At 51.7% G+C, this 19141-nt stretch overlaps 2 long non-coding RNA genes across 2 annotated transcripts; both read left to right on the top strand.

Moving 5' to 3' along the window:
* Positions 1–9598: 9598 nt before the first annotated feature.
* LOC133548904 (uncharacterized) lies at positions 9599–11801 on the top strand. The gene is made up of 6 exons (XR_009805996.1): positions 9599–10065; positions 10143–10448; positions 10529–10619; positions 10709–10834; positions 10944–11214; positions 11302–11801. It is a non-coding gene; the product is annotated as an uncharacterized LOC133548904 (long non-coding RNA).
* A 2301-nt stretch (positions 11802–14102) lies between these two features.
* Positions 14103–18495, top strand: LOC133548888 (uncharacterized). Its single transcript, XR_009805995.1, has 6 exons — positions 14103–16590; positions 16668–16973; positions 17054–17144; positions 17234–17359; positions 17469–17739; positions 17827–18495. It is a non-coding gene; the product is annotated as an uncharacterized LOC133548888 (long non-coding RNA).
* The last annotated feature ends 646 nt before the right edge of the window (positions 18496–19141 follow it).

Genomic DNA, 19141 nt, shown 5'->3' with positions numbered 1-19141 from the left:
GGTTCCCCTGCAGTGTCACAACGGACCCCTCAGCCCAACCACGCAAGACAATGTAAATATGGTTGTTCTTTTGTGCCTCAACTCCTGTAATGTGTTTGAGCTCCTCACCACACTGACATGGTGCCACTTGCACTCACGTCCCTCGCAAACAGAGTCCCCAGGAAGCCCCACGACCGGCAGAACGCCACCCAAAGACGGACTGGAGGCACTGGCGGGTTAGGTTTGGGGTTAGGATTAGGGTTGGGGTAAGGGTGTGCTCGGTCCGTCTGCAGCCCGCCCGGGCGACGCCCACACCAGTCGCAGAACCCCCCGAGAACCCCGAAGGCGTACAACGCCAAACTCCTGGGTGTGCAGTGTGGTGGCAAACACGGCCAAATGTTTTTGGCTGTCCAACGACGCGTTTCGGTCCCTCAGACCTCATCAGGTTGGCTGTTCTCTAACACACGGCTTCTTTCTTGTCTTCACAGCTGGATGTCCCCTCATCGACAGCTGGAGAGCGAATGAGCCGGTGGAGTAGGAGGAGGACTTATTTATGAGAGTTCTACAGGGGGTGGAGCTTCGGTTCCCCTGCAGTGTCACAACGGACCCCTCAGCCCAACCACGCAAGACAATGTAAATATGGTTGTTCTTTTGTGCCTCAACTCCTGTAATGTGTTTGAGCTCCTCACCACACTGACATGGTGCCACTTGCACTCACGTCCCTCGCAAACAGAGTCCCCAGGAAGCCCCACGACCGGCAACACGCCACCCAAAGACGGACTGGAGGCACTGGCGGGTTAGGTTTGGGGTTAGGATTAGGGTTGGGGTAAGGGTGTGCTCGGTCCGTCTGCAGCCCGCCCGGGCGACGCCCACACCAGTCGCAGAACCCCCCGAGAACCCCGAAGGCGTACAACGCCAACCTCCTGGGTGTGCAGTGTGGTGGCAAACACGGCCAAATGTTTTTGGCTGTCCAACGACGCGTTTCGGTCCCTCAGACCTCATCAGGTTGGCTGTTCTCTAACACACGGCTTCTTTCTTGTCTTCACAGCTGGATGTCCCCTCATCGACAGCTGGAGAGCGAATGAGCCGGTGGAGTAGGAGGAGGACTTATTTATGAGAGCTCTACAGGGGGTGGAGCTTCGGTTCCCCTGCAGTGTCACAACGGACCCCTCAGCCCAACCACGCAAGACAATGTAAATATGGTTGTTCTTTTGTGCCTCAACTCCTGTAATGTGTTTGAGCTCCTCACCACACTGACATGGTGCCACTTGCACTCACGTCCCTCGCAAACAGAGTCCCCAGGAAGCCCCACGACCGGCAGCACGCCACCCAAAGACGGACTGGAGGCACTGGCGGGTTAGGTTTGGGGTTAGGATTAGGGTTGGGGTAAGGGTGTGCTCGGTCCGTCTGCAGCCCGCCCGGGTTAGGGTTAGGGTTAGGGTTGGGGTTGGGGTTGGGGTTGGGGTTAGGGTTAGAGTTAGGAGTTAGGGTTAGGTATAAAGAGAAGGAGAGATGGGTAGGTGTTAGGTGTAAAGAAAAGAGAGATGGGTAGGTTTTAGGAGTGAAAAAGGAGAGTGGTTAGGGTTAGGGTAAGGGGTGGGGGAAGGGCGATAAAAGAGTGTAAAAAAGAATATAAGAGGGGTGTGCACGGTCCGTCTATGGCCCAGCGGGCTCGCACTCACGCCTCATTGAGGCCCCCCGGATGTCTAGTACCCAATTTGGTCATCCACAGGCGCTCGGCGTGTCGCCGTTGGCCGACACTCCATTTGGAGTCGTGTTGGATGACACACACCCGGACAGAAGCCCACCCGTGCCGGAGGAAATGTTGCACCAGGTGGGTAGTGGTGTTCTTCTGCCGAGTGATGTTGTGTCTATGTTGGTGGAAACGGGTGGCGATGGTGTTTCCCGTCTCACCAACATACAGGGCATGGCAACGCTGGCAGCGGATGACGTAAACACAATTTTTTGTGTGCGCGTCCCCCCTGCACAGCGGCCGGAAGACCCTCCCGTTGTGGCGGTTAAGCAGCCACGGGATGTGCCTTAAGGGGACGCTGCTCCGAGTCGGGGGAGGGGGTCTCGTGGAGGGGACCCGAGCCCTGACCAGCAGATCGCACAGGTTGGGATTCTTGCGGTAGGCTGACACCAGGTAGTGTTTTTGAAGTCTGCCACTCTTGTCCACAAAGTCCCTAAAGTTTTGCTTGACTCTTCTCGCTACCTGTACCGCCGCAGGTGAGAAGGTCGTAATCAGGGGGATCATGGATTCACCAGGAGGAGGCTTCTTGGGGTCCAGGAAGCACCTGAACTGTCTCCTGAGGAAAGATCTGGAATATCCCCTTTTCCTCAGGGCAGTGAAAAGGGCTCCCGTTGCCGTGATAAAGTCCTCCCGCCTGGTGCAGATCCGGTGGAAGCGCAACAGCTGGGATTTGACCAGTCCCGCGTAGGTATGTCGGGGGTGAAAACTGGTCTTGTGGAGGAGGGCATGGGTGTCAGTCTCCTTGAAATAGACCTTAATGTCCAGGTGGTGCGTGGAAGAGAAGTCTGGACCTTTATATGTGGTGGTGTCTAAGAAGTCCACCGATGTGGGGCTGGTGGTGGACTTGATGGTGATACTGGGGTTGTGGGTATTGAGGGTGTGGCGGAACACCTCAAAATCTTCCACAGAGTGGGCCCACACCCCCCAGATATCGTCGAGGTATCGTAGGTAGTGAAGGGGTTTGATTGGGCACGCCGCGAGGGCGGAGGTCTCCCATTCCGCCATGAAAATATTTGCGTATGCTGGGGCAAATTTCTTCCCCATGGCTGTCCCTTTAATTTGGAGGAAGAACTTCCCATTAAATTCGAAGTCGTTCCTCCTTAAATTAATGTCGAGCAGCTGTAGGAGTTCTTTCTCCGGCCTGCTAATGTCTCGGTATTTGCCAAATATATTTTTTACGGCTTGGATGCCCTGTTCAATGTCTATGTTTGTGTATAAACTGTCTATGTCTATTGTGAATAGAATGGCCTCTTGGGGAATGGTCAGATTTTTAATTTTTTCTATGAAATCATATGTGTCTTTCAGATAACTATTATGTTGGATAGAAAGTGGAGTTAAATAAAAATCGATAAATTCTGCCGTCCTGTAGGTCTCGCTCCCGCAGTCGGAGACAATGGGCCTGCCCGGGGGTATTACATGGGGCTGGCTCCATTTGTGGGGCTCCTTGTGGATTTTGGGGAGTAAATAAAACCTACGAGGACGGGGATCCGATTCCCCCAGGAGGTAAGTAAATTGTTTATGATTAATGAATCTTTTGTTTAATAAATTTTTAATTATTTTTTTCACCATAGGGACTGTATCAAGGTAAATGGGTGCGGCCAACGGGGAGTAGTAGGTGGTGTCGCTCAGTTGTCTGGTGCCCTCCCAGACATACTGAGACCTGTCAAAGATGACCACAGCGCTTCCCTTGTCTGCCGGTTTGATGACAATGTTGTTGTTATTTTTCAGACTCTGAAGGGCCTCAGTTTCGTCACGCGTGAGGTTGGGAGTGATCGCGGGGGCGCAACCCGATAGGAGCGATGGATGCTCGTCCGCTAGGACCAGTGTGTGGACTTCTGGAGGTAGCAGACCGGGTGAGGGCTCCCACTCGGACCGCGAGGTGAAAGGTCGCGGACCGAGGGACCCTTGCTTTTCATAGAACACCGCGAGTTTTACACCTCTGTGGTATTCTTGTAGGTCAAATTTCATTTGGTGGTGCCACTCAAGACTGAGGTTGACGGACGGGACGAAAGTGAGGCCTTTGTCGAGGAGGGAGCGCTGCGAGGAGGTAAGTATGAAATGTTTTGACAAGTTTACAATGTTTTTGTTGGTGTTTGTGGTGGTGTTGTTTGTGTTTGTGTTTGTGTTTCCCCCCCGACCGGTCGGGCTTTTGGGGACGCCAAGTTTAACTGGTGAAGCCAGTGCTTCAGCATATTCTTGGCAGTCTCCTCAGTCCAGTGCAGGTTATCCCTTCCTGTCGCAAACTGATCACTGGTGAGTGCCGGGATGAAGTGATAATTTTTATGTATGTAAGTGTTAATTTTTTGGAGGTTGTTTTTATGTTCCTCTGGCAGGGCTTCCGAGAAGTTAATGAGTGGGATAAAGATTTCGGCGTTGGGGAACACCGTTTTGGCCACCTTGAGGGCCCTTTGAATCTGTTTAAAGGTGGTGGCCTTCGGGTTTTGTTCTTTGTTGTTGAGGCCGAACGATAACACCACCATTTCCACTTCGACACTAATTTTTGTTTTTTCTAGGATGGCCTCTGCGTGACGGAAGTTGGCCCCTGGATAGCTGTCCATCTGAAGGTCCTGGAGACGGACAGGTGGAAGACGACTAATATTGGAGTCACCAATCACCAGGACCTTCTTATCAACAGACAGGTGCCAATCAACCAACTTCCGCGTTGTACTGATGTGTCTAGTGGGGCCCCTGCGCGGACTAATAGGTGTGGCTAATTGTGTCGTGTGTGTGTCCTCTGTCGGCTGAGAGGCCGAAGTGACCGTTCTAGGCCCTTTTCGGATTCCCGAAAAAAATTGGGACCAGCTTGGACCCGCTTCGGGAACCGGCGTGCGTGGAGGAGGAGTGTCCACGAGGGGCACGTCCGGAAGAGGCGCGTCCGGGAGGGGCGCGTCCAGGAGGGAGGAAGTCGGCGAGGGTGGTCCCGGTTGGCCAGAACCTAGTTGAGACCAACTGGGGGGCGTGTCCGGGGGCAGCTGGGACCACCCTGGAGGCCCCTCAGGGGATGACGCCGGCTGCTCAGGTAAGTAGTTGGACGTGTCTGGCTGGCCAGACGTCACCTGTGCATTGTCCGCCACATGGACTAGAACCGATGTATTTTGTTCCCCAGGTGGCGGTGGCGCGTCCGAGACCGCAGGAGGGACCCTGACTTCGGTCTCGACCCGCGAATGCGGCCTGGGTGGCGGGACCAGGGGAGCCTCGACAATGGAGTTGTCGGGAGGACTGCTGCATGGCTCCTGGGGTTGTGTCATTCTCTGGGGCCTGGATGGTGCCGCAGCCAGAGAAGAAGGCGACAAAACCGGGAAGGGGACCGGGGTGACCGGTCCCCTAGGACCCGGAACCGGTTCCACAACAGGGGACCAGTCCCCGACCACAGGGTCGGTCATGGTGGACGCCGTGGCGCGCACAGGAGCGTGCAGGGTTGGAACCGGTAGGGGCAGCGGCAGCGGCAGTGGCGGCGGCGGCTGCACTACCTCCATCACCACTCGGGTGCTGGACGGATCCAAGCGGACTGGTGACCCCGTCTGCTGGGATCGTGACGGACTACCCCCCTCGTCCACGCCACGAACGTCCACACAGATGGAGATCACCAGACCCTCGGCTAGCCGCAGTGTCTCGGTGGTCAACCTGCGTCCCAGGTGTGTCCTGGTCCAAGCCGAGGCCACCTGGAATGGGTCCTTCCAATTTTGCCCAATAAAAGCACTCAATTTGTTGATTTCCGTCTGTAATGCTTTTTTATAATGTTCTCTTAATATTTGTACTGTTTTTTGTGCCCAATTGTGTGCATTGTCTTTTATTAGGGCTTCTGTATCAGGGTTGGTGACCGCTGGCCTGATTCCGGTCGTCAAGGTGAGTTCCATATTAGTAATTGTTTGAGGTTGGATATCTCTATCCACATTATTTTGGTGGTGTATTATTTTAATGATGTTATAGATTATTTTAGCTTTGATGCTAAAATCACTGTCCTGATTATCAGGATGAATTTCCCTGGTGGGACGTGTTGTGTTTACATTCCTGTTTATATTCGGGCGTTGACCCCGTCCAAATCCAGGTTTGTCCGCTCTAAAAGTCCTCCTGGGATTGGGAGGCTCATAGTGTGCAGGTCGGAAATTAACCCTGTTTTTTTGGGGTCTATTGTGTGCAGGATGTTGGAAATATTGAGGTTTGTGGCCTCTGAAAAAATTGTTTTTATTTTTTTGGAATGTATTCTGTTGATTTTCCCACCGTGGGGCACCATAACGCTGGCCACGCCGGCCGCTGTTACTCCTGTCGCGAGAGGCGTTGCCCTGGCGACGTGTGTTGTTGGTGGAGTAAACATGGCGGCGTGTGTTGCGTGTGGGGTAATCGCGGCGACGTGCGTCGCGTGTAGGGTAGTCCCGGCGACGTGCGTCGCGTGTGGGGTAGTCCCGACCACGTACGTCACGTCTCTCACGCGATCGGTTGCCGTAGCGACGCGTGTCGCTGCGGAGGCGCGTCCGCTCGTCCTCCTCCTCTGCAGGATAGCCACGCAGCACCTCCGCGTAGCTCCTGCGAGGCGGTTGTTGACGACGGTCCGCAAAATGATAATCTTCGTCATCATAGCGGCCGTATTGAGGTTGAGGACGAGGGGGCGGGGTCATCTCACGCCGCGATCGCTGTTTACGTCCGCGAGGACGGACGAGGACCCATTCCTCGTCATGCCACGCCGCCATTTTTCGACAACCGAACGTGATATTAAATGTAAAATAGGTATTATGTGTAAAAATATAATAGGAATGAAGGTAGGTAGGTAGAAAGAAAAAATAAATTGATAGAGAAGAAATAAAATGGAAAGACTCCGGCGCGCTTGAGTGACGTCACGTCAGCGCAAACCGGATGTCCTTCGAAAAAAACCACAGAAGAAGAAGACCAGCTTCTTCGAAGAAAAAAGAATATAAAGAAAATAAACAACTAAGGGCGGTGCTATGCAGCACGATAAAAGACTCCAAGGTAAGGAGTGGAATAAATTAAATTAAATAATTAAGGTGTATAAACTGAACGTAAAAGAGCGAATTGTCAACGGACTTTTCGCCTCGTGGGAAAAGTTCCGCACGGTGACAAACAAAAAGAGAGAGGGAGGGTAGAGGAAAGATAGTAAAAAGGTGAAAAATAATGTATTGCAAGTCTCTAATAATGCAACGTTTCGGCACGAATGTGCCTTCTTCAGGCTGAGACTTGTCTAAATGTAAAATAGGAAATAAAAGCGTCGGCTAGTGTGCAATGAGAGAGATGTTGCTCGTTCGATGGTTGGCTGTAGACTGAGGCTGATTGGCTGCTGAGAGTGAGGTGGAGTCGTAGCTGGCGAAAAATAAACAGAAAAGTTTTGAGCGATGCAAACTGCTCAGCTAAAATCATCCATGCAGCAATAATTGGCACCCAGTAACAGCATTGACCATGTATATGGTCTATTATATTATATATTATTATTAATAGTGAATAAATAAATAAAATAAAATAAAATAAAATTAAATAGGCAAAAATAGAAAATAATAAGATAAAAATAAGGAAAATTCACTATTAATAGCACAACAAAACTGAGCCGAGAAAAACTGTAATTGTGACTCCAAACGGAGTTCGAACAAGTCCAAAATATTTTTTTGGAGAAATTTTTTAAAGGTTTTTTAGTATTTTTTTGTATTTTTATTAGGTTTTTTGATTTTTTTGGAGATTTTAAATATTTTTGTATTTTTTTGGTATTTTTTCAGGTCGTTGGAGTACAGGGACATCCGGAGCACTCCCTGCGCCGGGTACGTCCGTGTAGCTAGGTCCATGACCCTGTAACCAAGGTAAGTATTTTAGTATTGTTTCTGTGTCTTTTTGCCGTCGTTGGAGTAAAGGACCACGTCCGTTACCCAAGGTGAGAGACATGACAATGAAGGTAAGTATTTTTGATGTTGTTGTCCTATGTTCCTTCTTTGATTTTGTTATTGTTTTTTACAGGTACTCGTGGGAAGACCAGGACCTCCGGGGCATCCCCTACGCCAGAGACGTCCGGATTCCCAGGTAAGTAGTGAGGTAAGTATTATTACCAGAAATGATGTGTATATTGGTGCGGATGAGAGGTGGAACCAGGAGGGTCCCCAATGGGCGGAGCGCGAGCCGTGTGTGGACCAGAGGCACAGGCGGGTTAGGGTTGGGGTTGGGGTTGGGGTTAGGGTTAGAGTTAGGAGTTAGGGTTAGGTATAAAGAGAAGGAGAGATGGGTAGGTGTTAGGTGTAAAGAAAAGAGAGATGGGTAGGTTTTAGGAGTGAAAAAGGAGAGTGGTTAGGGTTAGGGTAAGGGGTGGGGGAAGGGCGATAAAAGAGTGTAAAAAAAGAATATAAGAGGGGTGTGCACGGTCCGTCTATGGCCCAGCGGGCTCGCACTCACGCCTCATTGAGGCCCCCCGGATGCTCAGTCCCCAATTTGACAATCCAGAGGCGTTCCGCCCGCCTGCGTTGGGCGGTACTCCATCTGGAGTTGCTCTGGATGACGCATGCTCGGACAGAAGCCCACCCGTGCTGGATAAAATGTTGCACCAGGTGGGTGGTGGTGTTCTTCTGCCGAGTGATGTTATGTTTATGCTGGTGAAAACGGGTGGCGATGGTGTTACCCGTTTCACCCACATACATAATATGGCATCGCTGGCAGAGGATGACATACACGCAGTTTTGGGTGTGAGCGTCACCCCTGCACAGCGGCCGGAAGATCTTGCCGTTCTGGCGGTTGAGCAGCCAAGGGATGTGCCGCACGGGGGCACTGCTCCGGCTCGGGGGTGGATCTCTAGGAGAGGAGATCCGTGCCCTAACCAACAAATCACCCAGGTTGGGATTTTTACGGTAGGCAGAAACCAAGTAGTGGTCCTGAAGTCTGCCGCTAGTTTCCACGAAGGCCTTAAAATTGTCCTTAATGTTTTTGGCCACCTGTACCGCCGCAGGTGAAAAGGTCGTGATTAGTGGGATCATGGATTGACCAGGGGGAGGCTTCTTCGGGTCCAGGAAGCACCTGTGCTGCTCCCTGAGGAATGACCTAGAATATCCCCTCTTCCTCAGGGCAGCGAACAGGACCCCCATGGCCGTAACAAAGTCCTCCCGCCTGGTGCAGATCCGGTGAAATCTCAGTAACTGAGACTTGACCAAACCCGCATAGGTGTGGCGGGGGTGGAAGCTCCTTTTATGGAGGAGAGCATGGGTGTCAGTCTGTTTGAAAAATACTTTGATGTCTAGATGGTGTGTGGCGGCAAAGTCGGGGCCCTTGAAGGTGGTTGTGTCCAGGAAGTCCACAGACGTAGGGCTAGTGGTGGATTTGATGGTGATACTGGGGTTGTGAGTGTTCAAGGTGTGGAGGAACACCTCAAACTCCTGCATGGAGTGGGTCCACACCCCCCAGATATCATCTAAGTAGCGGAAATAATGTAGGGGCTTGATACTGCAGGCAGCGAGGGCGGAAGTCTCCCATTCGGCCATGAAGATGTTCGCGTAGGCTGGGGCAAACTTCTTCCCCATGGCCGTGCCCTTGATTTGTAGGTAAAAACGGCCGTAAAATTCAAAGTCATTTCTTCTGAGGTTAATATCGAGAAGCTGCAGGAGTTCTTTCTCGGGCCTGCTGACATCCCGATATTTGTGAAAAATATTTTTTACGGCTTGGATGCCTTGGTCGATGTCTATGTTGGTGTATAAGCTGTCTATGTCAATGGTGAATAGAGTGGCATCTTGGGGAATAACTAGGTTTTTGATTTTTTCGATGAAGTCGTATGTGTCCTTAAGGTAGCTGTCATGTCGGGTAGAGAGCGGGGTAAGATAGAAGTCAATATATTCTGCCGTTCTGTAAGTCTCGCTGCCGCAGTCGGAAACAATCGGCCTGCCTGGGGAATTTCATGGGGTCGGCTCCACTTGTGTGGCTCTTTGTGTATTTTGGGGAGCAGGTAAAACCTGCGGGGCCGGGGGTCCGCTTCGCCCAAAAGGTAAGTCTTTTGTTTGTCGTTAATAAATCGTTTTTTAAGCAAATTTTTGATAATGTGGTCTGTCATGGGAATAGTTTGGGGGTAAATGGGTGTGGTCAAAGGTAAGTAATAAGTCGTGTCGTTCAACTGTCTGGTGCCCTCCCAGACATATTGAGACCTATCCATAATCACCACTGCGCTTCCCTTGTCTGCCGGTTTTATGACAATGTCTTTATTGTTTTTGAGGCTGTGGAGGGCCTCAGTTTCGTCCCGGGTGAGGTTGGGCGCCACCGTGAGGGCGCAACCCGACAGGAGCGATGGGTGTTGATCCGCCCGGACCAGCATGTGGACCTCCGGAGGTAGCAAACCCGGTGAGGGCTCCCATTCGGACCTCGAGGTGAAAGGTCGCGGCCCGAGGGACCCTTGCTTTTCATAATACACTGCCAATTTAATACTCCTATGGTATTCCTGCAGGTCGTATTTGACTTGATGGTGCCACTCGGGACTGAGGTTGACGGACGGGACAAAAGTGAGGCCTTTGTCGAGGAGGGAGCGCTGCGAGGAGGTGAGTATAAAGTGTTTTGATAAGTTTACGATGTTATTGTTGGTGGTGGTGTTGTTGTTGTTGTTGTTGTTGTTGTTGTTGTTTGTGTTTCCCCCCCGACAGGTCGGGTTTTTGGGGACGCCAAGTTTAAATGGTGCAGCCAGTGCTTCAGCATGTGCTTGGCAGTCTCCTCAGTCCAGTGCAGGTTATCCCTTCCTGTAGCAAACTCATCATGGGTGAGTGCCGGGATGAAGTGATAATTTTTGTGTATATAAGTGTTTATTTTTTGGAGGTTGTTTTTGTGTTCCTCGGGCAGGGCTTCCGAGAAATTAATCAGGGGGATAAAGATTTCGGCGTTGGGGAAGACCGTTTTGGCCACCTTGAGGGCCCTTTGAATTTGCTTAAAGGTGGTGGCCTTCGGATTTTGTTCCTTGTTATTAAGGCCGAAAGATAACACTACCATCTCCACTTCGACACTAATTTTTGTTTTTTCAAGGATGGCCTCTGCATGCCGAAAGTTGGCGCCTGGGTAGCTGTCCATCTGAAGGTCCTGGAGACGGACAGGTGGAAGACGACTGATGTTGGAGTCACCAATCACCAGGACCTTCTTGTCGACAGACAGGTGCCAATCAACTAATTTGCGCGTTGTACTAATGTGCCTGGTAGGGCCCCTACGCGGACTAATTGGTGTGTTTAACTGAGTGGTATCTGTGTCCTCTGTCGGCTGGGAGGCCGAAGTGCCGGTTCTAGGCCCTTTCCGGATTCCCGAAAAAAATTGGGACCAGCTGGGACCCGCTTCAGGAACCGGAGTACGTGGAGGAGGAGTGTCCACGAGGGGCACGTCCGGAAGAGGCGCGTCCGGGAGGGGCGCGTCCAGGAGGGAGGCCGTCGGTGAGGGTGGTCCCGGTGGGCCAGAACTAAGTTGAGACCAACTAGGAGGCGTGTCAGGGGGCAGCTGGGACCACCCTGGAGGCACCTGAGGGGATGACGCCGGCTGCTCAGGTAGGAAGTTGGAAGTGTCTGGCTGGCCAGGCGTCCCTTGTGCACTGTCCGCCACATGGACTAGAACTAATGGATTTTGTTCCCCAGATGGCGGTGGCGCGTCCGAGACCGCAGGAGGGACCCTGACTTCGGTCTCGACCCGCGAATGCGGCCCGGGTGGCGGGACCAGGGGAGCCTCGACAATGGAATTGTCGGGAGGACTGCTGCAGGGCTCCTGGGGTCGTGCCATTCTCTGGGGCCTGGATGGTGCTGTGGCCAGAGAAGAAGGTGACAAAACCGGGAAGGGGACCGGGGTGACAGGTCCCCTAGGACCCGGAACCGGTTCCACCACCGGGGACCAGTCCCCGACCACCGGATCGGTCATGGTGGACGCCGTGGCGCGCGCAGGAGCGTGCAGGGTTGGAACCGCCAGCGGCATGGTGGACACCGTGGCGCGCGCAGGAGCGTGCAGGGTTTGAACCGGCAGGGTTGGACCCGGCAGGGGCCGCAAGGGTTGCACCGGGGGGTGCACTGCATCCACCACCATTCGGGTGCTGGACGGGTCCAAGCGGACTGGTGACCCCGTCTGCTGCGATCGTGCGGGACTCCCCCCCTCGTCACGGCACGAGCGTCGACACAGATCGAGATCACCAGACCCTCGGCCAGCCGAAGTGTCTCGGCGGTCAATCTGCGTCCCAGGTGTGTCCTGGCCCACGCCGAGGCCACCTGGAACGGGTCCTGCCAGTTTTGTCCAATAAAGACACTCAATTTACTAATTTCAGTTTGCAGCGCTTTATTGTAATGATCTCTGAGTATTTTGACTGTTGTTTGTGCCCAATTATGTGCATTGTTTTTAATTAAGGCTTCCGTGTCCGGGTTGGTGACCGCTGGCCTGATCCCGGTTGTTAAGGTGAGTTCCATGTTGGTAATGGTTTGTGGTTGGATGTCTTTATTAACATTATTTTGATGGTGCACAATTTTAATAATGTTATAAATGATTTTAGCTTTGAGGCTAAAATCGACATCCTGATTGTCAGGGGGAATTTCCCTGGGGGGGCGGTTAGTGTCAACATTCCTGGTAATGTTGGGGCGTTGACCCCGTCCAAAACCAGGTTTGTCAGTCCTGTAAGTCCTCCTGGGATTGGGAGGCTCATAGTGTGCAGGTCTGAAATTTACCCTGTTTTTTTGGGGTCTATTATGTGCAGGATATTGGAAATATTGAGGTTGGTGGCCTCTGAAAAAATTGTTTTTATTTTTTTGAAATGTATTGTGTTGATTTTCCCACCGTGGGGCACCATAACGCTTGCCACGCCGGCGCTGTTACTCCTGTCACGAGAGGCGTTGCCCTGGCGACGTGTGTTGTTGGTGGAGTAAACATGGCGGCGTGTGTTGCGTGTGGGGTAATCGCGGCGACGTGCGTCGCGTGTAGGGTAGTCCCGGCGACGTGCGTCGCGTGTGGGGTAGTCCCGACCACGTACGTCACGTCTCTCACGCGATCGGTTGCCGTAGCGACGCGTGTCGCTGCGGAGGCGCGCCCGCTCGTCCTCCTCCTCTGCAGGATAGCCACGCAGCACCTCCGCGTAGCTCCTACGAGGCGGTTGTTGACGATGGTCCGCAAAATGATAATCTCCATCATCATAGCGGCCGTATTGTTGTTGAGGACGAGGGGGCGGAGTCATCTCGCGCCGCGATCGCTGTTTACGTCCGCGAGGACGGACGAGGACCCATTCCTCGTCATGCCACGCCGCCATTTTTCGACAACCGACAATGATATATAATATAAAATAGGTTTTGTGTGTAAAAATATAATAGGAATGAAGGTAGGTAGGTAGAAAGAAAAAATAAATCGATAGAAAAGAAATGAAATAGAAAGACTCCGGCGCGCTTCAGTGACGTCACGTCAGCGCAAACCGGATGTCCTTCGAAAAAAACCACAGAAGAAGAAGACCAGCTTCTTCGAAGGAAAAATAATAATATAAAGAAAATAAACAACTAAGGGCGGTTCTATGAAGAACGATGGAATACTCCAAGGTAAGGAGTTTAATAAATAAAATTAAATAATAAAAGCGTGTAAACTGAACGTAAATTAGCGAATCGTCGACGGACTTTTCGCCTCGTGGGAAGAGTTCCGCACGGCAAAAAAGAGAGAAAGGAGGAAAGGTAGAGAAAGTAGTGAAAAAGGTGAAAAGCTAATAAATTGCAAGTCTCTGATAATGCAACGTTTCGGCACGAATGTGCCTTCTTCAGGCTGAGACTTGTCTAAATGTAAAATAGGAAATAAAAGCGTCGGCTAGTGTGCAATGAGAGAGATGTTGCTCGTTCGATGGTTGGCTGTAGACTGAGGCTGATTGGCTGCTGAGAGTGAGGTGGAGTCGTAGCTGGCGAAAAATAAACAGAAAAGTTTTAAGCGATGCAAACTGCTCAGCTAAAATCATCCATGCAGCAATAATTGGCACCCAGTAACAGCATTGACCATGTATATGGTCTATTATATTATATATTATTATTAATAGTGAATAAATAAATAAAATAAAATAAAATAAAATTAAATAGGCAAAAATAGAAAATAATAAGATATAAATAAGGAAAATTCACTATTAATAGCACAACAAAACTGAGCCGAGAAAAACTGTAATTGTGACTCCAAACGGAGTTCGAACAAGTCCAAAATATTTTTTTGGAGAAATTTTTTAAAGGTTTTTTAGTATTTTTTTGTATTTTTATTAGGTTTTTTGATTTTTTGGAGATTTTAAGTATTTTTGTATTTTTTTGGTATTTTTTCAGGTCGTTGGAGTACAGGGACATCCGGAGCACTCCCTGCGCCGGGTACGTCCGTGTAGCTAGGTCCATGACCCTGTAACCAAGGTAAGTATTTTAGTATTGTTTCTGTGTCTTTTTGCGTCGTTGGAGTAAAGGACCACGTCCGTTACCCAAGGTGAGAGACATGACAATGAAGGTAAGTATTTTTGATGTTGTTGTCCTATGTTCCTTCTTTGATTTTGTTATTGTTTTTTACAGGTACTCGTGGGAAGACCAGGACCTCCGGGGCATCCCCTACGCCAGAGACGTCCTGATTCCCAGGTAAGTAGTGAGGTAAGTATTATTACCAGAAATGATGTGTATATTGGTGCGGATGAGAGGTGGAACCAGGAGGGTCCCCAATGGGCGGAGCGCGAGCCGTGTGTGGACCAGAGGCACAGGCGGGTTAGGGTTGGGGTTGGGGTTGGGGTTAGGGTTAGAGTTAGGAGTTAGGGTTAGGTATAAAGAGAAGGAGAGATGGGTAGGTGTTAGGTGTAAAGAAAAGAGAGATGGGTAGGTTTTAGGAGTGAAAAAGGAGAGTGGTTAGGGTTAGGGTAAGGGGTGGGGGAAGGGCGATAAAAGAGTGTAAAAAAAGAATATAAGAGGGGTGTGCACGGTCCGTCTATGGCCCAGCGGGCTCGCACTCACGCCTCATTGAGGCCCCCCGGATGCTCAGTCCCCAATTTGACAATCCAGAGGCGTTCCGCCCGCCTGCGTTGGGCGGTACTCCATCTGGAGTTGCTCTGGATGACGCATGCTCGGACAGAAGCCCACCCGTGCTGGATAAAATGTTGCACCAGGTGGGTGGTGGTGTTCTTCTGCCGAGTGATGTTATGTTTATGCTGGTGAAAACGGGTGGCGATGGTGTTACCCGTTTCACCCACATACATAATATGGCATCGCTGGCAGAGGATGACATACACGCAGTTTTGGGTGTGAGCGTCACCCCTGCACAGCGGCCGGAAGATCTTGCCGTTCTGGCGGTTGAGCAGCCAAGGGATGTGCCGCACGGGGGCACTGCTCCGGCTCGGGGGTGGATCTCTAGGAGAGGAGATCCGTGCCCTAACCAACAAATCACCCAGGTTGGGATTTTTACGGTAGGCAGAAACCAAGTAGTGGTCCTGAAGTCTGCCGCTAGTTTCCACGAAGGCCTTAAAATTGTCCTTAATGTTTTTGGCCACCTGTACCGCCGCAGGTGAAAAGGTCGTGATTAGTGGGATCATGGATTGACCAGGGGGAGGCTTCTTCGGGTCCAGGAAGCACCTGTGCTGCTCCCTGAGGAATGACCTAGAATATCCCCTCTTCCTCAGGGCAGCGAACAGGACCCCCATGGCCGTAACAAAGTCCTCCCGCCTGGTGCAGATCCGGTGAAATCTCAGTAACTGAGACTTGACCAAACCCGCATAGGTGTGGCGGGGGTGGAAGCTCCTTTTATGGAGGAGAGCATGGGTGTCAGTCTGTTTGAAAAATACTTTGATGTCTAGATGGTGTGTGGCGGCAAAGTCGGGGCCCTTGAAGGTGGTTGTGTCCAGGAAGTCCACAGACGTAGGGCTAGTGGTGGATTTGATGGTGATACTGGGGTTGTGAGTGTTCAAGGTGTGGAGGAACACCTCAAACTCCTGCATGGAGTGGGTCCACACCCCCCAGATATCATCTAAGTAGCGGAAATAATGTAGGGGCTTGATACTGCAGGCAGCGAGGGCGGAAGTCTCCCATTCGGCCATGAAGATGTTCGCGTAGGCTGGGGCAAACTTCTTCCCCATGGCCGTGCCCTTGATTTGTAGGTAAAAACGGCCGTAAAATTCAAAGTCATTTCTTCTGAGGTTAATATCGAGAAGCTGCAGGAGTTCTTTCTCGGGCCTGCTAACATCCCGATATTTGTGAAAAATATTTTTTACGGCTTGGATGCCTTGGTCGATGTCTATGTTGGTGTATAAGCTGTCTATGTCAATGGTGAATAGAGTGGCATCTTGGGGAATAACTAGGTTTTTGATTTTTTCGATGAAGTCGTATGTGTCCTTAAGGTAGCTGTCATGTCGGGTAGAGAGCGGGGTAAGATAGAAGTCAATATATTCTGCCGTTCTGTAAGTCTCGCTGCCGCAGTCGGAAACAATCGGCCTGCCTGGGGGAATTTCATGGGGTCGGCTCCACTTGTGTGGCTCTTTGTGTATTTTGGGGAGCAGGTAAAACCTGCGGGGCCGGGGGTCCGCTTCGCCCAAAAGGTAAGTCTTTTGTTTGTCGTTAATAAATCGTTTTTTAAGCAAATTTTTGATAATGTGGTCTGTCATGGGAATAGTTTGGGGGTAAATGGGTGTGGTCAAAGGTAAGTAATAAGTCGTGTCGTTCAACTGTCTGGTGCCCTCCCAGACATATTGAGACCTATCCATAATCACCACTGCGCTTCCCTTGTCTGCCGGTTTTATGACAATGTCTTTATTGTTTTTGAGGCTGTGGAGGGCCTCAGTTTCGTCCCGGGTGAGGTTGGGCGCCACCGTGAGGGCGCAACCCGACAGGAGCGATGGGTGTTGATCCGCCCGGACCAGCATGTGGACCTCCGGAGGTAGCAAACCCGGTGAGGGCTCCCATTCGGACCTCGAGGTGAAAGGTCGCGGCCCGAGGGACCCTTGCTTTTCATAATACACTGCCAATTTAATACTCCTATGGTATTCCTGCAGGTCGTATTTGACTTGATGGTGCCACTCGGGACTGAGGTTGACGGACGGGACAAAAGTGAGGCCTTTGTCGAGGAGGGAGCGCTGCGAGGAGGTGAGTATAAAGTGTTTTGATAAGTTTACGATGTTATTGTTGGTGGTGGTGTTGTTGTTGTTGTTGTTGTTGTTGTTGTTGTTTGTGTTTCCCCCCCGACAGGTCGGGTTTTTGGGGACGCCAAGTTTAAATGGTGCAGCCAGTGCTTCAGCATGTGCTTGGCAGTCTCCTCAGTCCAGTGCAGGTTATCCCTTCCTGTAGCAAACTCATCATGGGTGAGTGCCGGGATGAAGTGATAATTTTTGTGTATATAAGTGTTTATTTTTTGGAGGTTGTTTTTGTGTTCCTCGGGCAGGGCTTCCGAGAAATTAATCAGGGGGATAAAGATTTCGGCGTTGGGGAAGACCGTTTTGGCCACCTTGAGGGCCCTTTGAATTTGCTTAAAGGTGGTGGCCTTCGGATTTTGTTCCTTGTTATTAAGGCCGAAAGATAACACTACCATCTCCACTTCGACACTAATTTTTGTTTTTTCAAGGATGGCCTCTGCATGCCGAAAGTTGGCGCCTGGGTAGCTGTCCATCTGAAGGTCCTGGAGACGGACAGGTGGAAGACGACTGATGTTGGAGTCACCAATCACCAGGACCTTCTTGTCGACAGACAGGTGCCAATCAACTAATTTGCGCGTTGTACTAATGTGCCTGGTAGGGCCCCTACGCGGACTAATTGGTGTGTTTAACTGAGTGGTATCTGTGTCCTCTGTCGGCTGGGAGGCCGAAGTGCCGGTTCTAGGCCCTTTCCGGATTCCCGAAAAAAATTGGGACCAGCTGGGACCCGCTTCAGGAACCGGAGTACGTGGAGGAGGAGTGTCCACGAGGGGCACGTCCGGAAGAGGCGCGTCCGGGAGGGGCGCGTCCAGGAGGGAGGCCGTCGGTGAGGGTGGTCCCGGTGGGCCAGAACTAAGTTGAGACCAACTAGGAGGCGTGTCAGGGGGCAGCTGGGACCACCCTGGAGGCACCTGAGGGGATGACGCCGGCTGCTCAGGTAGGAAGTTGGAAGTGTCTGGCTGGCCAGGCGTCCCTTGTGCACTGTCCGCCACATGGACTAGAACTAATGGATTTTGTTCCCCAGATGGCGGTGGCGCGTCCGAGACCGCAGGAGGGACCCTGACTTCGGTCTCGACCCGCGAATGCGGCCCGGGTGGCGGGACCAGGGGAGCCTCGACAATGGAATTGTCGGGAGGACTGCTGCAGGGCTCCTGGGGTCGTGCCATTCTCTGGGGCCTGGATGGTGCTGTGGCCAGAGAAGAAGGTGACAAAACCGGGAAGGGGACCGGGGTGACAGGTCCCCTAGGACCCGGAACCGGTTCCACCACCGGGGACCAGTCCCCGACCACCGGATCGGTCATGGTGGACGCCGTGGCGCGCGCAGGAGCGTGCAGGGTTGGAACCGCCAGCGGCATGGTGGACACCGTGGCGCGCGCAGGAGCGTGCAGGGTTTGAACCGGCAGGGTTGGACCCGGCAGGGGCCGCAAGGGTTGCACCGGGGGGTGCACTGCATCCACCACCATTCGGGTGCTGGACGGGTCCAAGCGGACTGGTGACCCCGTCTGCTGCGATCGTGCGGGACTCCCCCCCTCGTCCACGGCACGAGCGTCGACACAGATCGAGATCACCAGACCCTCGGCCAGCCGAAGTGTCTCGGCGGTCAATCTGCGTCCCAGGTGTGTCCTGGCCCACGCCGAGGCCACCTGGAACGGGTCCTGCCAGTTTTGTCCAATAAAGACACTCAATTTACTAATTTCAGTTTGCAGCGCTTTATTGTAATGATCTCTGAGTATTTTGACTGTTGTTTGTGCCCAATTATGTGCATTGTTTTTAATTAAGGCTTCCGTGTCCGGGTTGGTGACCGCTGGCCTGATCCCGGTTGTTAAGGTGAGTTCCATGTTGGTAATGGTTTGTGGTTGGATGTCTTTATTAACATTATTTTGATGGTGCACAATTTTAATAATGTTATAAATGATTTTAGCTTTGAGGCTAAAATCGACATCCTGATTGTCAGGGGGAATTTCCCTGGGGGGGCGGTTAGTGTCAACATTCCTGGTAATGTTGGGGCGTTGACCCCGTCCAAAACCAGGTTTGTCAGTCCTGTAAGTCCTCCTGGGATTGGGAGGCTCATAGTGTGCAGGTCTGAAATTTACCCTGTTTTTTTGGGGTCTATTATGTGCAGGATATTGGAAATATTGAGGTTGGTGGCCTCTGAAAAAATTGTTTTTATTTTTTTGAAATGTATTGTGTTGATTTTCCCACCGTGGGGCACCATAACGCTTGCCACGCCGGCCGCTGTTACTCCTGTCACGAGAGGCGTTGCCCTGGCGACGTGTGTTGTTGGTGGAGTAAACATGGCGGCGTGTGTTGCGTGTGGGGTAATCGCGGCGACGTGCGTC

This window comes from Nerophis ophidion, linkage group LG03 (assembly GCF_033978795.1).
Source record: "Nerophis ophidion isolate RoL-2023_Sa linkage group LG03, RoL_Noph_v1.0, whole genome shotgun sequence".
NCBI classification, from domain to species: domain Eukaryota; kingdom Metazoa; phylum Chordata; class Actinopteri; order Syngnathiformes; family Syngnathidae; genus Nerophis; species Nerophis ophidion.
Note: the sequence above shows the minus strand (reverse complement) of the source record. Positions and strands in the feature narration are given on the sequence as shown.